Genomic DNA, 18330 nt, shown 5'->3' on the forward strand with positions numbered 1-18330 from the left:
TGACGTTGGTGGATAGAGCGAGACATGATGTCCCAGATGTGCTCAATTGGATTCAGGTCTGGGGCACGGGCGGGCCAGTCCATAGCATCAATGCCTTCGTCTTGCAGGAACTGCTGACACACTCCAGCCACATGAGGTCTAGCATTGTCTTGCATTAGGAGGAACCCAGGGCCAACCACACCAGCATATGGTCTCACAAGGGGTCTGAGGATCTCATCTCGGTACCTAATGCCAGTCAGGTTACCTCTGGTGAGCACATGGAGGGCTGTGTGGCCCTCCAAAGAAATGCCACCCCACACCATTACTGACCCAATGCCAAACCGGTCATGCTGGAGGATGTTGCAGGCAGCAGAACGTTCTCCATGGCATCTAAAGACTCTGTCACGTCTGTCACATGTGCTCAGTGTGAACCTGCTTTCATCTGTGAAGAGCACAGGGCGCAAGTGGCGAATTTGCCAATCTTGGTGTTCTCTGGCAAATGCCAAAGGTCCTGCACGGTGTTGGGCTGTAAGCACAACCCCCACCTGTGGACGTCGGGCCCTCATATCACCCTCATGGAGTCTGTTTCTGATCGTTTGAGCAGACACATGCACATTTGTGGCCTGCTGGAGGTCATTTTGCAGGGCTCTGGCAGTGCTCCTCCTGTTCCTCCTTGCACAAAGGCGGAGGTAGCAGTCCTGCTGCTGGGTTGTTGCCCTCCTACGGCCTCCTCCACGTCTCCTGATGTACTGGCCTGTCTCCTGGTAGCGCCTCCATGCTCTGGACACTACGCTGACAGACACAGCAAACCTTCTTGCCACAGCTCGCATTGATGTGCCATCCTGGATAAGCTGCACTACCTGAGCCACTTGTGTGGGTTGTAGACTCCGTCTCATGCTACCACTAGAGTGAAAGCACCGCCAGCATTCAAAAGTGACCAAAACATCAGCCAGGAAGCATAGGAACTGAGAAGTGTCTGTGGTCACCACCTGCAGAACCACTCCTTTATTGGGGGTGTCTTGCTAATTGCCTATAATTTCCACCTGTTGTCTATCCCATTTGCTCAACAGCATGTGAAATTGATTGTCACTCAGTGTTGCTTCCTAAGTGGACAGTTTGATTTCACAGAAGTGTGATTGACTTGGAGTTACATTGTGTTATTTAAGTGTTCCCTTTATTTTTTTGAGCAGTTGTACATCAGAAAAATCTGATATAAAAGAGGGTAATGTTTTAGTAGATAAAGCAAAGAAAGACGTATTCAAACAATTATCTACGCAATAATCACCCCAATCCAGACTCTGTCTAGCTTGCCAATCGATGGTTGGATTATGTTCGCTTGAAAGGGTTGTCCGGGTTCAGAGCTGAACCCGGACATACCCATAATTTCACCCAGGCAGCCCCCCTGATGTTACATGCTTCGATGCTCTCCCTTGCCCTGCGCTGGATCGCGCAGGGCAAGGGCTCTTATATTTACAATAACACACTGCCGGGCGGAGGCTTCCGCCCAGCAGTGTGTTTGGTGACGTCACCGGCTCTGATGGGCGGGCTTTAGCGCTGCTCTAGCCGCTTTACAGGCTAGGGCAGTGCTAAAGCCTGCCCATCAGTGCCGCTGACGTCACCGGGCTCACTGCTGGGCGGAAGCCTCCACCTGGCAGCCCTATAGAGAGCCCGATTCGTCACCAAAACTCCAGAAAATGCCTCTGATGCTCAAGGCAGGGGGGCTGCCTGAATGAAAATGGGGATATGAACCAGGACAACCCCTTTAACCACGGTAAACCCAGAACCAACGGAGCAGGGAGACCTTTCATCACAAAACACGAGATGAAATCCTGATGAAAGTCACCTACTCTTAATCGTATGTCATGCACCATCTGAGACAAGCACTTCTGGGTTAGAGGTGCAGAATCAATGGCAAAAACGGAAATGTTTTTCTCTAATGCACTCGGTGACAACCCGTGCATACGGACGAACTGACCATCAATCAGATTTACCCCTGCCCCACTGTCGATAAACACCTCAATCCCCACAGTCTTGGACTCTAGCGCCACTTCGGCAGTCAGGAGAAATCGGGCAATGCCAGTCAAAGACAAATGCACGTTCTCTGACTCCCCTCTTACCCCTCCAAGAATCAGATGGGAATTAGACGTCCCCTTTTCGACGCTGAATGCGTGGACATACATTGATAAAATGTCCCTTTTGTCCACAGAAAAAACAAACACCCTTCCTACGACTAATACTCTTGAAAGCTGAACAAGGAGTAGCTCCCCCTAATTGCATAGGTTCGTCCCCAGACTTAAACTCAGGAGTATCTTCACCCAAATAGTCTGAGAAAGACGATATGTTATGTGATAGTACGTCCTGAGAGTGGGGGCCCCTAGATCTCTCTCTCAGCCGTCTATCAATGTGTACAGCAAGAGACATAGTGGCTTCCAAAGACTCAGGATTCTCATGAAAGGCAAAAATGCCCTTCAGCCTCTCTGATAACCCCGGACAGAACTGACTACGGAGAGCCAGATCGTTCCACTCAGTATCCATAGCCCACCTTCTAAACTCAGAGCAATAAATCTCAGCAGAACGCTTTCTCTGACGAAGGCCAAGTAACTTAGTCTCGGCCAGGGAGGTCCGGTCCAGGTCATCATAAATATGACCCAGAGCTCTGAAAAATTAATCCACCGACCGCAGGGACTGCGATCCAGTCGGCAGAGAACAGGCCCAAGACTGAGTGCCCCCTTTAAGCAACAAAATAACCACACCAACTCTCTGACTCTCATCCCCAGATGAGTGTGGATGTAGCTTAAAATACAATTTGCACGTCTCTCTGAACAAGATGAAATTATCACTTCCCCCTGAGAATCTGTCCAGGAGGGCCACTTTAGGCTCAGGACAGGCCTGGTAAGCACCATTAGGACCATCAGCCTGTGGCCTCTGGATCTGTGAGACGGTCGTACGGAGGTCAGCTACCTCCAAAAGACAGCCCCTGCAGCTGTCCGGCCAGTGCAGCAATAGGATCCATGGCTGTACTGGAACAAGCAAAAAATGACGGTTTTGGCGGTTTATAATGTTACGCTTCGGTGTAGGAGGGAAACCCACACTAAACGTAGGAGGGAAAAGGGGTGAGGGCAAAAGGCCTGGAAACTAGGGAAAAGTCACCACCTAGAGATACTCTAATCAAAGTCCTGACTGACTGCAAGTATGAACTGACCCCACAGGTAGGTGAGTTCATACACAGGAGCCTAAAGTCCTAACTCACCCTGTTAGTACCCTGGATAAAAATGTCAGAACAAGAGACAACCTGTTCCTCCAAAAGGTAGGACAAACAGGAGTCTCCCTCAGGCCCAAACAATAAACAAAATGGGATGAAGACACTTAACTTCAAATGACTATGGAAGCACAGGAACTCCGCAGAGATCCAAACACCAGCAATCCACAACAAGACTGAAGCTATAAACCGCACAGCATGGTGGGAAAAGCTACAATAAATAGGGAAGGCTAAATGACCACATAAGCAACACCTGAGGCAAGGGGTGTGGCCATTACCAGAAACAACACAGACACGAATAGATCCACAAGGAACCTGTCAGATCAAACCATGTGTTGCCAATCTCCTGGCATGCGAACATCAGTGACAATTACACTCCAGAAATACATCCAGGCCCCTATTGAACTCATTTAGTGAGTTCACCATCAAGAGTAATCTCACTGCTCTTATAGTAAAGATTCCTCTTCTATATTTGTGTAGAAACTTGCTTTCCTCTAAACGCAGAGGATGTCCCCTTGTCACAGCCACAGTCCGTGGGTATAAATAGATGATGGGAGAGAACTCTGTACTGACCCCTGATATATTTAGACATGGTTATTAGATCTCCCCTCAGTCATCTTTTTTTCTAAAATGAATAACCCTGATTTTGATAATCTTTCTGGGTACTGTAGTCCACCCATTCCAGTTATTACTTTGGTTGCCCTCCTCTAAACTCTCTAAAGCTCTGCTATGTCTGTCTTGTTCACAGGATCCCAGAACTGTACACAGTAATCCATGTGTAATCTGACTTGTGATTTGTAAAGTGGCAGAATTATGTTCTCATCACGTGCATCTGTGCCCCTTTTGATGGTCCCCATTATCTTATTGACCTTGGCAGCAGCTGCCTGGCACTGGTTTCTACAGTTTAGTTTGCAGTCCACTTTTTCCATGTCAGCGTTATTCAGTGGGTTACCATTTAGTATGTACGGGTAACTTGCAGTATTCCTTCCCATGTGTATAACCTTACATTTGTCAGTGTTAAAGCCATACCACTTCTCTGCCCAAGCCTCTAATCTATCCAGAGCCATCTGTAGCAGTATACTGTCCTCTTTCGTGTTAATTACTTTACACATTTTTGTGTCATCTGCAAAAATGTTTATTTTACTGTGCAACCCTTATACAGGATCATTAATAAAAATATTGAAGACAATAGGCCCTCAATACTGACCCCGTGGTACCTCCCTAGTGACGGTGACCCAATCTGAGTGTGTACAATTAATAACCACCCTCTGTTTTCTATCACTGAGCCAGTTACTTACCCACATACACACATTTTCTCCCAGTCCAAGTGTTCCCATTTTATATACTAACCTTTTATGTGGCACAGTATCAAATGCTTTGGAGAAGTCAAGATATATGACATCCAGTGATTCACCCATCAGGTCTAGAACTTACCTTCTCATAGAAACTGATTAAATTAGTTTGACATGACCGATCCCTCATAATGCCATGCTGATACAGTGTTATTTGCTTATTTTCATTGAGGTACTCCAAGATAGCATCACTTAGAAAGCCTTTAAACAGTTTACCCACAACAGATGTTAAAAACGTTACCGGTCTATAGTTTCCAGGCTCTGTTTTTGAACCACTTTTGAATATTGGCACCACAATTGCTAAGCGCTAATCCTGTGGAACACTCCCTGTCATTATAGAGTCCTTAAATATCAGAAATAAGGGTCTGTCTATGAAATGACTTAATTCTCTTAGCATACGGGGGTATATGCCATCTGTTTCCAGCGATTTTTCTATTTTCATCTTTTTAAGTCGCTTATTTTCCTCAGTAAATACAGTGGAGAAAAAATATTTTATTTTAGGGTTAGTTTTACTCTTTTTGGCAATGGATCTCTCTGTCTCCAGTTTGGCGGCTTTTATTTGTCTTTTATATATTCTATTTTTTTCCTTATAGTTTTTCAATGCTTCCTTGCTACCTTTCTGTTTAAGTGATTTAAATCAGTTTCACAGTCTATATCTAGGTAGTTGAAGTCCCCCATAATAACGACCCCATTATGATTTGCCACCTCATCTATGTCCTTTAGTAGTATATTTTCTGTGGTCTCTGGTTTATTAGGTAGCTTAAAACAAATTCCTATTAGAAATTTATTATTGTTTTTGCCTCCATGTATTTCTACCCACAGTGACTCCACATGTTAATTTCCCTCACTTACATCTTCCCATAGTGTGGGCTTTAGACAGGACTTTACATAAAGGCAAACTCCTACCCCTCTCCAGTTTTGACGATCCTTTCTAAAAAGGACTGTAACCCTGTATGTTAACCGTCCAGTCAGGGCCGGCCTTTGGGGTGTGCGGGCTGTGCGGCCGCACAGGGCGCCATAGTAACAGGGGCGCTGGGCGGCCGACAGCTCGCAATGTAATATGCGGCAGGCGAGGCTGAACTTGTGTTCTCCCTCGGGGCGCCCCCTCCATCTCCCCCTCCCCTGTCTTACCTGCCTGCTGCGCCCGCTGCCAATAAGAAGAGAGACAGGAGGAGGAGGGGAGGGGCTGTGGCCACTGCGCCACCAATGAAGATAACTGACCTGAAATACAAATACAGGAGGCGGGTGCTGGAATCAAATAGCCGGCACCCGACCTCTGTGACAGGGAGCTGCGATCAGCTGCAGTTGAGTTAACCCTTCAGGTGCGGTACCTGAGGGGTTAACTGCCGCTGATCGCAGCTCCCTGTCACAGAGGTCGGGTGCCGGCTATTTGATTCCAGCACCCGCCTCCTGTATTTGTATAAGAAACGTTGGTGGCACAATTAACACGAAAGAGGACAGTATACTGCTACAGATGGCTCTGGATAGATTAGAGGCTTGGGCAGAGAAGTGGTATGGCTTTAACACTGACAAATGTAAGGTTATACACATGGGAAGGAATACTGCAAGTTACCCGTACATACTAAATGGTAACCCACTGAATAACGCTGACATGGAAAAAGTGGACTGCAAACTAAACTGTAGAAACCAGTGCCAGGCAGCTGCTGCCAAGGTCAATAAGATAATGGGGACCACCAATGTTTATTATACTGGGGTGTTGGGGGGGCGCACTGCGCCACCAATGTTTATTATACTGGGGTGTTGGGGGGGGCGCACTGCGCCACCAATGTTTATTATACTGGGGTGTTGGGGGGGGCGCACTGCGCCACCAATGTTTATTATACTGGGGTGTTGGGGGGGCGCACTGCGCCACCAATGTTTATTATACTGGGGTGTTGGGGGGGGCGCACTGCGCCACCAATGTTTATTATACTGGGGTGTTGGGGGGGCACACTGCGCCACCAATGTTTATTATACTGGGGTGTTGGGGGGGTGCACTGCGCCACCAATGTTTATTATATTGGGGGGGCGCACTGCGCCACCAATGTTTATTATATTGAGGGGGGGCGCACTGCGCCACCAATGTTTATTATATTGGGGGGGCGCACTGCGCCACCAATGTTTATTATACTGGGGTGTTGGGGGGGCGCACTGCGCCACCAATGTTTATTATACTGGGGTGTTGGGGGGGGCGCACTGCGCCACCAATGTTTATTATACTGGGGTGTTGGGGGGGGCGCACTGCGCCACCAATGTTTATTATACTGGGGTGTTGGGGGGGGCGCACTGCGCCACCAATGTTTATTATACTGGGGTGTTGGGGGGGGCGCACTGCGCCACCAATGTTTATTATACTGGGGTGTTGGGGGGGGCGCACTGCGCCACCAATGTTTATTATACTGGGGTGTTGGGGGGGTCGCACTGCGCCACCAATGTTTATTATACTGGGGTGTTGGGGGGGGCGCACTGCGCCACCAATGTTTATTATACTGGGGTGTTGGGGGGGCACACTGCGCCACCAATGTTTATTATACTGGGGTGTTGGGGGGGTGCACTGCGCCACCAATGTTTATTATATTGGGGGGGCGCACTGCGCCACCAATGTTTATTATATTGAGGGGGGGCGCACTGCGCCACCAATGTTTATTATATTGGGGGGGCGCACTGCGCCACCAATGTTTATTATACTGGGGTGTTGGGGGGGCGCACTGCGCCACCAATGTTTATTATACTGGGGTGTTGGGGGGGCGCACTGCGCCACCAATGTTTATTATACTGGGGTGTTGGGGGGGGCGCACTGCGCCACCAATGTTTATTATACTGGGGTGTTGGGGGGGCGCACTGCGCCACCAATGTTTATTATACTGGGGTGTTGGGGGGGCGCACTGCGCCACCAATGTTTATTATACTGGGGTGTTGGGGGGGGCACACTGCGCCACCAATGTTTATTATACTAGGGTGTTGGGGGGGCGCACTGCGCCACCAATGTTTATTATACTGGGGTGTTGGGGGGGCACACTGCGCCACCAATGTTTATTATACTGGGGTGTTGGGGGGGTGCACTGCGCCACCAATGTTTATTATATTGGGGGGGAGCACTGCGCCACCAATGTTTATTATATTGAGGGGGGGCGCACTGCGCCACCAATGTTTATTATATTGGGGGGGCGCACTGCGCCACCAATGTTTATTATACTGGGGTGTTGGGGGGGCGCACTGCGCCACCAATGTTTATTATACTGGGGTGTTGGGGGGGGCGCACTGCGCCACCAATGTTTATTATACTGGGGTGTTGGGGGGGGCGCACTGCGCCACCAATGTTTATTATACTGGGGTGTTGGGGGGGGCGCACTGCGCCACCAATGTTTATTATACTGGGGTGTTGGGGGGGCGCACTGCGCCACCAATGTTTATTATACTGGGGTGTTGGGGGGGGCACACTGCGCCACCAATGTTTATTATACTAGGGTGTTGGGGGGGCGCACTGCGCCACCAATGTTTATTATACTGGGGTGTTGGGGGGGCGCACTGCGCCACCAATGTTTATTATATTGGGGGGGGCGCACTGTGCCAATGTTTATTATATTGGGGGGGCGCACTGCGCACAACGATGGGTTAGGGAAATTTCACAGCAGAGTGCGCATGCGCTGGGAGCCTCGCCGGCGGTTAGGGTAGGGAAAAATTATGGGCCAGTGCACAGGTGCGGTGATCGGATGGATGTTCTCAGCTGGACACCGGCCGACACTGCGCATGCGCTGGGAGCCTCACCAGCGGTTAGGGTAGGGAAAAAGCACTGGCCCGTAAGTAATTTTTCCCTTCCCTAACCGCTGGTGAGGCTCCTGGCGCATGCGCATTCTGCTGTGAAACTTCCCTAACCTGTCGTTGTGCGCCTGCGCGGCGCTGCACACCTCCTCACGTCATGTCCGGTGCGACTGGAAGTGACGAGGGTAGGGAAATCTCACGAAGTAGGGAAGTATAACATTACACCGGCCTTTGGGGTGTGTGGGCTGGTAACTACTTGGTTGGATAGTCAGCCAGCCTATGCCATGATGCCAGCAACAAGCAGTGTTTTTTTTTTTTTTTTGGGGGGGGGGGGGGGGGCGCCACAAGGTTAGCTCGCACAGGGCGCCTGAACACCTAAGGCCGGCCCTGCGTCCAGTCACAACTATCATCCAGCCATGTCCCAGTTATTCCCACTATGTAATAGTTCAGACATTACTTCTTCCAGTTCACCAGTTTTATTAGTCAGGCTTTTGGCATTAGTGTACATACAATGGCTGGAATAAGAGAACTACGCACCTAAAACCCTGAATGTTATACAACATCTAAATATAGTATTTATTACGGACTTCGTTGATAAAGATTCAAGTTTTTAAAGATCCTATAAGATCATCGGAACGCCACCACCTGACCTCCATAGTATCACGTGCAATACTATACGATAGCACGTACGGCTGGAACCACGCCAGAGTTCACGCACTGCACCTGTGAGCGATCATATCGGAGGATCACGTGGGACTCCGAAGCTTGCGGACAACACAGCCTTTAGTCTGAAATCTACTGGACATCTCAGAGCCATATTAGCCGACCACAGAACGTTCGGGGAGGTAAGAGGCAGTGCATCAGGGGGACGCCCCAGATGCCAGCCCTATTACAAAAATACCTTTGAACTTAAATATAAGCGGCATTTTCTATCCTACTATCCTAGTATTGATACCTTTGATACCAGTTTGTGATTACACGATTTGGGACACATTTTTTCCCTTGTTTTCCTTTTTCTGGGACATTCCTTGAGAGTACTTGGATCACATTTTTGGGACTAATTGATCGAACTATAGTTGGTGGAGCAACATACCTTTTTGACCAATATTCTTGGGAGCACAATACATTTTTTTAACACTTTTTGAGCACTATTATATGTGTTTTATCAGGACTTTTCATATTTGACCACTTTATTTCACCATATTATCATTGTATCAATTTACATTTTACAGGTTTTTGATATCGATACATTTACTAACTTGCACTATTGTATCAATTTTTTTAATATATTTATTAACTGGCATCCTTTAAGCATATTTAGAAGCTGTTTTCATCACTAGGTTAAATCATCAATTGTCCTTTTACATAATTACTAGCTAGGGGTCTACAAGGTACCTTGATTTTAATTTGAATATATTCTGTTCTTATTACGAGTATCATCTATTTATACAAATATTCAGTGTATCCAAAATATTTTAAATTATATCTAATAAATAGCATATTATACCATTTATGCCATTTGGGGAGTGCCTGTTTTTACTATATACAATTATTTTTTATGGGGTTCCTCATGTGGTATATATAATATGATAATTTTATTCCGTGGATTGATGCGGTTATCGCGATACCACATTTGAATATTTTTTTTTACGTTTTACTACTTTTGCAGCAGAAAATCATTGTTTTTTATTAAAAATAAATAATATTTTGCACCACCACATACTAACATCCAATGGGTGATATCAGTACTGGCACTTGTCCCGGTCATTTGACCTCTTACATGCTGTTATCAGTAGCGACTGCTGATCTAAAGGGGTTAACAGGGAAGGGAGCTCCCTCTCTCCCCCATTTGGCCGTCACACTGCAACGGCAGTGTCCCGATGGTTGCCATGGTAGCCGGAGGCCATATAAAGGCCTCCAGGCTTACCATGTACAGAAGCCTGCCAGGCCCTTCCAGAGGCAGAGTCTGATCAGGCTAAAAGTCAGATTAAAACTGACCGTACTATACACTGCAATAAATTACTATTGCAGTGTACTGTACAGCCACCAGACCCCCTGAATCTTTAAAGAGGACCTTTCACCAGAATAAAGTATCTAAACTGACTATACAGACGTGTAGAGCGGCGCCCAGGGATCCCCCTGCACTTACTGTTATCCCCGGGCGCCGCTCCGTTCTCTGGTTATAGCCTCCGGTATGTTCATAGTTTGGCTCCACCCAGGGGAACCTGCCGCGGTCTCCTTCTCCAGCGCTACAGCATAAGAGAAAGACGCCGGCAGGTTCTCCTGGGTGGAGCCTAACTATGAACATACTGGAGGCTATAACCGGAGAACGGAGCGGCGCCCGGGGATAACAGTAAGTGCAGGGTGATCCCTGGGCGCCGCTCTACACGTCTGTATAGTCAGTTTAGATACTTTATTCTGGTGAAAGGTCCTCTTTAAGAGTCAAGTGGCTCTTGATAAAAAAAAGAGTAAAAAAGAGTAAATAAAAATGTAAATGAATAAAAAAAAATATAATAATAATAATTTCCCCATATCTGTTCATTTCTAATTGATTAAAATGTATTTTATTAAAACTAAAATAAAGTACACATAATTGGTATTGCCGCGTCTGTAACGACCTGAACTATAAAAAGATCTTATCCCGATTGGTGAATGCCATAAAATATTAAAGCAGGCATGTCCAAAGTCTGGCCCGCGGGCCAATTGCGGCCCGCGGCCAGGAGTAAAACGGCCCCCCAGAGGTTTGATTGAATCGTTGGTATTCCGGCCCCCGGCCCCTCTCACCAGTCACCGCCAGCTCACCGGGAGCCCACAGCTTTACAGGAAGAGGCTGCATCAGCAAAGGCCAAATCTCGCGGCGACGTCCGAGATCACGCGAGATTTGGTCTTTGCCTTCACAGAGAAGGAAAGCCGAGATCTCACAACGTCCGAGATCTCGCGGGATTTGGGCTCAGGGAGAAGGAAAGCCCAAATCTCAGATGAGGCTGCATCAGCAAAGGCCAAATCTCACGGCGACGTCCGAGATCACGCGAGATTTGGTCTTTGCCTTCACAGAGAAGGAAAGCCGAGATCTCTGACGTCACGAGATCTCGGACATCGCGAGATCTCGGCTTTTTTCTTCTCTGTAGTAAGGCCAGAATATATATGTCTTACAGAATAGGTAGGATTATCTTTGTTTAACATTGTAAATTATGGGAACTATCTTATAAATACTACAGTCTACACACTATGAGGCCCATATCCAAAGAGTTCTCCTCACAGTCTATAGATGGCGCCCTTCTCAGGTTGACCTCTCTGATTAGGTCAGTTACATAAATGGCTAGGCCAGGCCAGAAACCTAATTCCTCTGTCTTCTTACAGATTAATTTTCCTAAGGCTTCTTTCACACTTGCGTTGTTGGGATCCGGCGTGCACTTCCGTTGCCGGAGGTGCCCGCCGGATCCGTAACACCGCAAGTGTACTGAAAGCATTTGAAGATGGAGCCGTCTTCAAAATGCGTTCAGTGTTACTATGGCACCCAGGACGCTATTAAAGTCCTGGTTGCCATAGTAGGAGCGGGGAGCGGTATACTTACAGTCCGTGCGGCTCCCGGGGCGCTCCAGAATGACGTCAGAGCGCCCCATGCGCATGGATGACGTGATCCATGTGATCACGTGATACATGCGCTTGGGGCGCCCTGACGTCACTCTGGAGCGCCCCGGGAGCCGCACGGACGGTAAGTATGCTGCTCCCCCGCTCCCCACTACTACTATGGCAACCAGGACTTTAGCGTCTTGGCAGCCATGGTAACCATTCAGAAAAAGCTAAACGTCGGGTCCGGCAATGCGCCGAAACAACGTTTAGCTTAAAGAGGACCTTTCACACCTGTACAAAATAAAAACTAACTAGATCAGTGGGCAGAGGGGCGCCCAGGGGTCCCCCTGCACTTACTAGTATGTCTGGGCGCCGCTCCGTTCGCCCGGTATAGGCTCCGGTGTCTGCGCTCCCTCTGACTGATTTCTTGTATGAGGCGTGTCTTGCTGCAGCGCTGGCCAATCGCAGCGCACAGCTCATAGCCTCATACAAGAAATCAGTCAGAGGGAGCGCAGACACCGGAGCCTATACCGGGCGAACGGAGCGGCGCCCAGACATACTAGTAAGTGCAGGGGGACCCCTGGGCGCCGCTCTGCCCACTGATCTAGTTAGTTTTTATTTTGTACAGGTGTGAAAGGTCCTCTTTAAGGCCGGATCCGGATCAATGCCTTTCAATGGGCATTAATTCCGGATCCGGCCTTGCGGCAAGTCTTCAGGATTTTTGGCCGGAGCAAAAAGCGCAGCATGCTGCAATATTTTCTCCGGCCAAAAAACGTTCCGTTCCAGAACTGAAGACATCCTGATGCATCCTGAACGGTTTTCTCTCCATTCAGAATGCATTAGGATAAAACTGATCAGGATTCTTCCGGCATAGAGCCCCGACTACGGAACTCTATGCCGGAAGAAAAGAACGCAGGTGTGAAAGAGCCCTAACTAAGGGCTCTTTCACACTTGCGTTGTCCGGATCCGGCGTGCACTCCATTTGCCGGAGGTGCCCGCCGGATCCGGAAAAACGCAAGTGAACTGAAAGCATTTGACGACGGATCCGTCTTCAAAATGCGTTCAGTGTTACTATGGCACCCAGGACGCTATTAAAGTCCTGGCTGCCATAGTAGTAGTGGGGAGCGGGGGAGCAGTATACTTACAGTCCGTGCGGCTCCCGGGGCGCTCCAGAATGACGTCAGAGCGCCCCATGCGCATGGATGACGTGTCCATGCGATCACGTCATCCATGAGCGTGGGGCGCCATGACGTCACTCTGGAGCACCCGGGGAGCCGCACGGACGGTAAGTATACTGCTCCTCCTCTCCCCACTACACTTTACCATGGCTGACAGGACTTTAGCGTCTTGGCAGCCATGGTAACCATTCAGAAAAAGCTAAACGTCAGATCCGACAATGCGCCGAAACAACGTTTAGCTTAAGGCCGGATCCGGAACAATGCCTTTCAATGGGCATTAATTCCGGATCCGGCATTGCGGCAAGTGTTCAGGATTTTTGGCCGGAGCAAAAAGCGCAGCATGCTGCAGTATTTTCTCCGGCCAAAAAACGTTCCGTTCCGGAACTGAAGACATCCTGATGCATCCTGAACGGATTTATCTCCATTCAGAATGTATGGGGATAATCCTGATCAGGATTCTTCCGGCATAGAGCCCCGACGACGGAACTCTATGCCGGAAGAAAAGAACGCAAGTGTGAAAGAGCCCTAACTGCACATACACTATCTCACTCTGACTGTATGGCCAGGAGGATGGCAGCAAATCCCCAATACAGTTCAACCTCAACCTTGTTGCATAGTTTTCTACACAGAACCTATAAGAGAGAAAAGGAAACATGTCTTAGCTCTAGCAGCACACACAGCACAAGACATGTATGTTACATTGCAGCTTTTCTCTGCAAGTACATGCAAATAGTACAAAAAACTGAATATATTAAACGGGTTGTGCAGGCAGTATATGGTATATTGATGACTTATCCTCAGGATAGGTCATTAATATCTGATTGGTGGGGTCCCACACCTGGAACCCCCGCTGTTCAGCAGTTTGAAGAGGAGGCAACGCTCCATGCCAGCTCTGCTTCCTCTTCATTATACTGCATGTTGTCTCCATTGCAGCGGTGAAGGAAAGAGTACTTGTAATTACACTGGGCCTCCAAAACTTTCAAGACGATGGGCAGTGTAATGAAGGGGCTGACTCCTTGGAATCCCACTGATCAGATATTGATGACCTATCCTGACAATAGGTCATCAATATATACTGCCTGGACAACCCCTTTTAAGATTTGTTTAACATCACACATTTTAAACTATTTGTTCTCTAGAAGTATCCTAGTGGGACACTACAAGACACCACAGCTTACAGGAAGAGGCATCAGCAAAGGCCAAATCTCGCGGCGACGTCCGAGATCACGCAAGATTTGGTCTTTGCCTTCACAGAGAAGGAAAGCCGAGATCTCACAACGTCCGAGATCTCGCGGGATTTGGGCTCAGGGAGAAGGAAAGCCCAAATCTCAGATGTCACGAGATCTCTGACGTCACGAGATCTCGGACATCGCGAGATCTCGGCTTTTCTTCTCTGTAGTAAGGCCAGAATATCGGTCTTTAAAGAGGACCTTTCACCTGTATAAACTATGTTAACTGAGTATGCTGCCATATAGAGCGGCGCCCGGGGATCTCACTGCACTTACTATTATCCCCGGGCGCCGCTTCGTTCTCCCGTTATAGGCTCCGGTACCTTTGCTTTTTAAGTTATAGTAGGCGGGTCTTCCCTTGTCCTGTGGGCGTCTCCTTCTCCTATGCTGCAGCGCTGGCCAATCGCAGCGCACAGCTCACAGCCTGGGAGGTTTTTTCCCCCAGGCTGTGAGCTGTGCGCTGCGATTGGCCAGCGCTGCAGCCTAGGAGAAGGAGACGCCCACAGGACAAGGGAAGACACCGCCTACTATAACTTAAGGAGCAAAGGTACCGGAGGGCATAACGGGAGAACGGAGCGGCGCCCGGGGATAATAGTAAGTGCAGTGAGATCCCTGGGCGCCGCTCTATATGGCAGCATACTCAGTTAACATAGTTTATACAGGTGAAAGGTCCTCTTTAAGTTCATCCCCTGTATCTCAGCTCTGATTTTTTTTGGAAGCCGGGGTCACAGAGTTGTGGGTGGCTGATTCATTTACCCACCGTTTTAGTCACACGTTTTATACATCAGGTGCCCTTTTCTTTGTTTATAGGAGTTTTCCTGTACGTTTATATTGGTGGCCTATCCTTGTACCTCCAATGTTGGAAGCAAATGGGAGCAGTGCTACAGCAACTTTACTAGTTCCAACCACTACACAGGAGAAAGAGCTCTGAATTTCCAGCACCATCTGCAGCTATAAAAAGTACTGGAAAACCCTTTTAAAGTGTTGCTGGATTTTTTAAAATATTTTTATATGTCCCAGCGACATATGAAAGGTTTTCATTAGTTGGGGTCTGAGTGCCCCCACTGATCACACAAGGAGAGTGAGGCACTCACATTAAGTTGCAGTTTGTTCAGGTCTCCTACCTCCACGGTCACATTACCCCCAGAGGACATTTATACAGTGTGAAGGTCCCAAATGTAGAAGAAAAAATGTATTAAAACATTTCTGGCTGCGTTCTAGCGCTGAGTTCCAGGTCCAAACATCATAATCAAAGTCATCACCAATTAAGGTCGCCTTTCCTTCTCCCTGCGCCTCCACACTTACAGCCACAAGGCCAGGGCGACCATAAGGGCTATTGAGCCTATTTGAGTCTATTGAGGAAAAAAAACACACTATTGCAGGCTGGGCTGTGAACTAAAGCAGAAAAGGGGGCATAATCCGAATCAGTGGTAGCAAGCTGTCATACCCTTCATTAACCCCTCACTGTACGTCACTGGGCTAGAATCTGATTATCTGATTGTGCTCCTAGTACTCTCTACAAATAACTTCTCCTTATCTGGCCAATTTTTATAATGGCAACTACAAATAAGAAACGAAAAGTTGACATTGAGGGACGCCGCTTCCAGGACAGGTGGAAAGTGGAATATTTTTTCACTGAAATACGGAATCACTGTGTTTGTCTAATATGCCAAGAGACTGTGGCTGTTAATAAGGAATTTAATGTCAAGAGACACTACCAGTCGAGACACAGCACATACGACAAGCTAACAGGGCGCGACCGCAGTGACAAGTTGAAGCAACTTGAAGCTGTTTTAATGTCACAACAGCGATTTTTTACAAGAGCCCGTGAGTCAAATGAAAATGCCACAAGGGCTAGCTATGAGGTAGCAACGTTAATTGCTAAAAATTGCAAATCTTTTGCTGAGGGTGACTTTATTAAAGAATGCGTTATGAAAATGGTGCAGAATATCTGTCCCGAGAAGAAGTCAGAGTTTTCCAACATTTGCCTGGCTCGTAACACTGTAGCACGGAGAGTAGAAGAAATTTCATCAGATATTAAGAGACAGTTAACGTCAAAAGGAGTTGATTTTGACTTCTTTTCAATAGCCTGTGATGAAAGCATGGACCTCTCCGACACAGCTCAGTTGCTGATTCTTCTGAGAGGGGTGGACGATGAAATGAATGTGACTGAAGAGCTACTTGACCTCCAGAGCCTTAAGGACCAAACAAGAGGAACAGATTTATTTGTTTCTGTTAGTTCTGCCATAGATGACATGAAACTGCCTTGGAACAAAGTTACTGGGATAATTACTGATGGGGCACCTGCCATGGCTGGTGAACGAAGTGGATTATCAACCCTAATCTGTAACAAGGTGATCGAAGAAGGAGGCAAAGCTATTAAACTGCAATGTATCATTCATCAACAAGTTCTCTGTGCTAAACATCTCAAATATGACCATGTTATGAAACCGGTGCTAAAGACCATTAATTTTATTCGCTCTAGAGCCCTGTGCCACCGCCAGTTTAAACAGTTTCTACTGGATATCCAGGCTGAATACGAAGATCTTTTATATCATAACGATGTAAGATGGCTCAGTCGGGGGTCTGCACTGCAGCGTTTCTACTCTCTCAGAAAAGAAATTGGAGAATTCTTGGAAACAAAGGGACAACCGATGCGAGAACTTTCTGATCCTATTTGGCTGGCTGATTTAGGGTTTCTAGTCGACATAACAAAGTATCTGAATGTACTGAACACGAGTCTTCAGGGCAAAGATGCAGCGGTGAACCAGCTTTATTCACACCTCAAAGCCTTTGGAACAAAGCTGCAACTTTTCCAAAAGCATTTGTCACAAACACCGCCCAATACCATTCATTTTTCAGCGTTGCAGGAAATAATGAACAGTTTTCCACAGGATGATATCAGTGCACAAGCGAGCAGGTATGCAGCAGACATCGCATCTCTGGCTGGGGAGTTTAGACGGCGCTTTCAAGATTTTGCAGCTATTGAAAAGGAGATCACCCTTTTCTCCTCTCCATTCTCTGTTGACCCCGACAATGCTCCAGATCAGCTGCAGCTCGAGCTCATTGACCTGCATTGTGACAGTGAGTTACGCAGTCGGCACCAACAGCTCTCTCTTGTGAAATTTTACAGCCAACTGGATAAGAGCCGTTTTAAAGAGATTCGAACATTGGCAAAGAAAATGCTGAGCTTGTTTGGCTCAACATATTTGTGTGAGAAGACATTCTCTGTTATGAACCTTAACAAGAATCGCATGCGGTCAAGACTAAGTGACTCTCACTTGCGTGATATTTTGCGCATCAAAACCACAGTCTTTGAACCAGATCTAGCCTATCTGCTGCAGTCCAGATCTCAGTTTCACCCTTCACATTAGTGCAGCAAGATTTTTTTCAGTTGAAATGAATACATTGTAAAATCTCAGTTAAAGGGAACCTGTCATCAACTTTATGCTAATCTCACTGAGGGCAGCATAAATTAGTGACAGAAATGCTGATGTCAGCGGTGTGTCCCTCATGAGCAAAAAGTAAGTGGTTGCTGAGAACCAGCATCATAATCATTGCAGCCCAGGTCCTGAAAAGAGTCAAATCTACCTGAGAAGAGTCCTGGTTATTAATAATCTCCTGCTCTCCCCACCTGCTGATGATTGGCAGTTCTCTCCTAGACAGAAAGGGAACTAGGTAGGAGACGGTCAGTCATCAGCAGGTGGGCAGGAATCTATGAATAACCAGGACTCTTCTCAGGTGGCCGTGACTCTTTTCCAGGCCCGGTCTGCAATGATTGTGATGTTGGTTCTCGGCAACCACTTACTTTTAACTTATAAATGACAGACCGCTGAAATCAACTCACCTGTCACTACTTTATGCTGCCGTTAGTATAGTATGGGCGGAATAAAGTTGATAACAGTTTCCCTTCAATGTCAGTTGGTCAATCAGTTATAAATATATTTGAACATATGAGTATACTTAGTGTTATGTTCCAGTTCACATTTTTGGAATTT

At 47.4% G+C, this 18330-nt stretch overlaps 1 protein-coding gene and 1 long non-coding RNA gene across 2 annotated transcripts in view; one reads left to right on the plus strand and one right to left on the minus strand.

The window, feature by feature from the left end:
- Nucleotides 1-18330, minus strand: part of CALCRL (calcitonin receptor like receptor) — a 496395-nt gene that overhangs the window by 112691 nt on the left and 365374 nt on the right. The gene's annotated exons all lie outside the window — the stretch shown is intronic.
- LOC121007689 lies at nucleotides 8874-9236 on the plus strand. The gene is made up of 2 exons (XR_005780456.1): nucleotides 8874-9060; nucleotides 9097-9236. It is a non-coding gene; the product is annotated as an uncharacterized LOC121007689 (long non-coding RNA).

Source organism: Bufo bufo, chromosome 7 (genome assembly GCF_905171765.1).
Source record: "Bufo bufo chromosome 7, aBufBuf1.1, whole genome shotgun sequence".
In the NCBI taxonomy this organism is placed as follows: domain Eukaryota; kingdom Metazoa; phylum Chordata; class Amphibia; order Anura; family Bufonidae; genus Bufo; species Bufo bufo.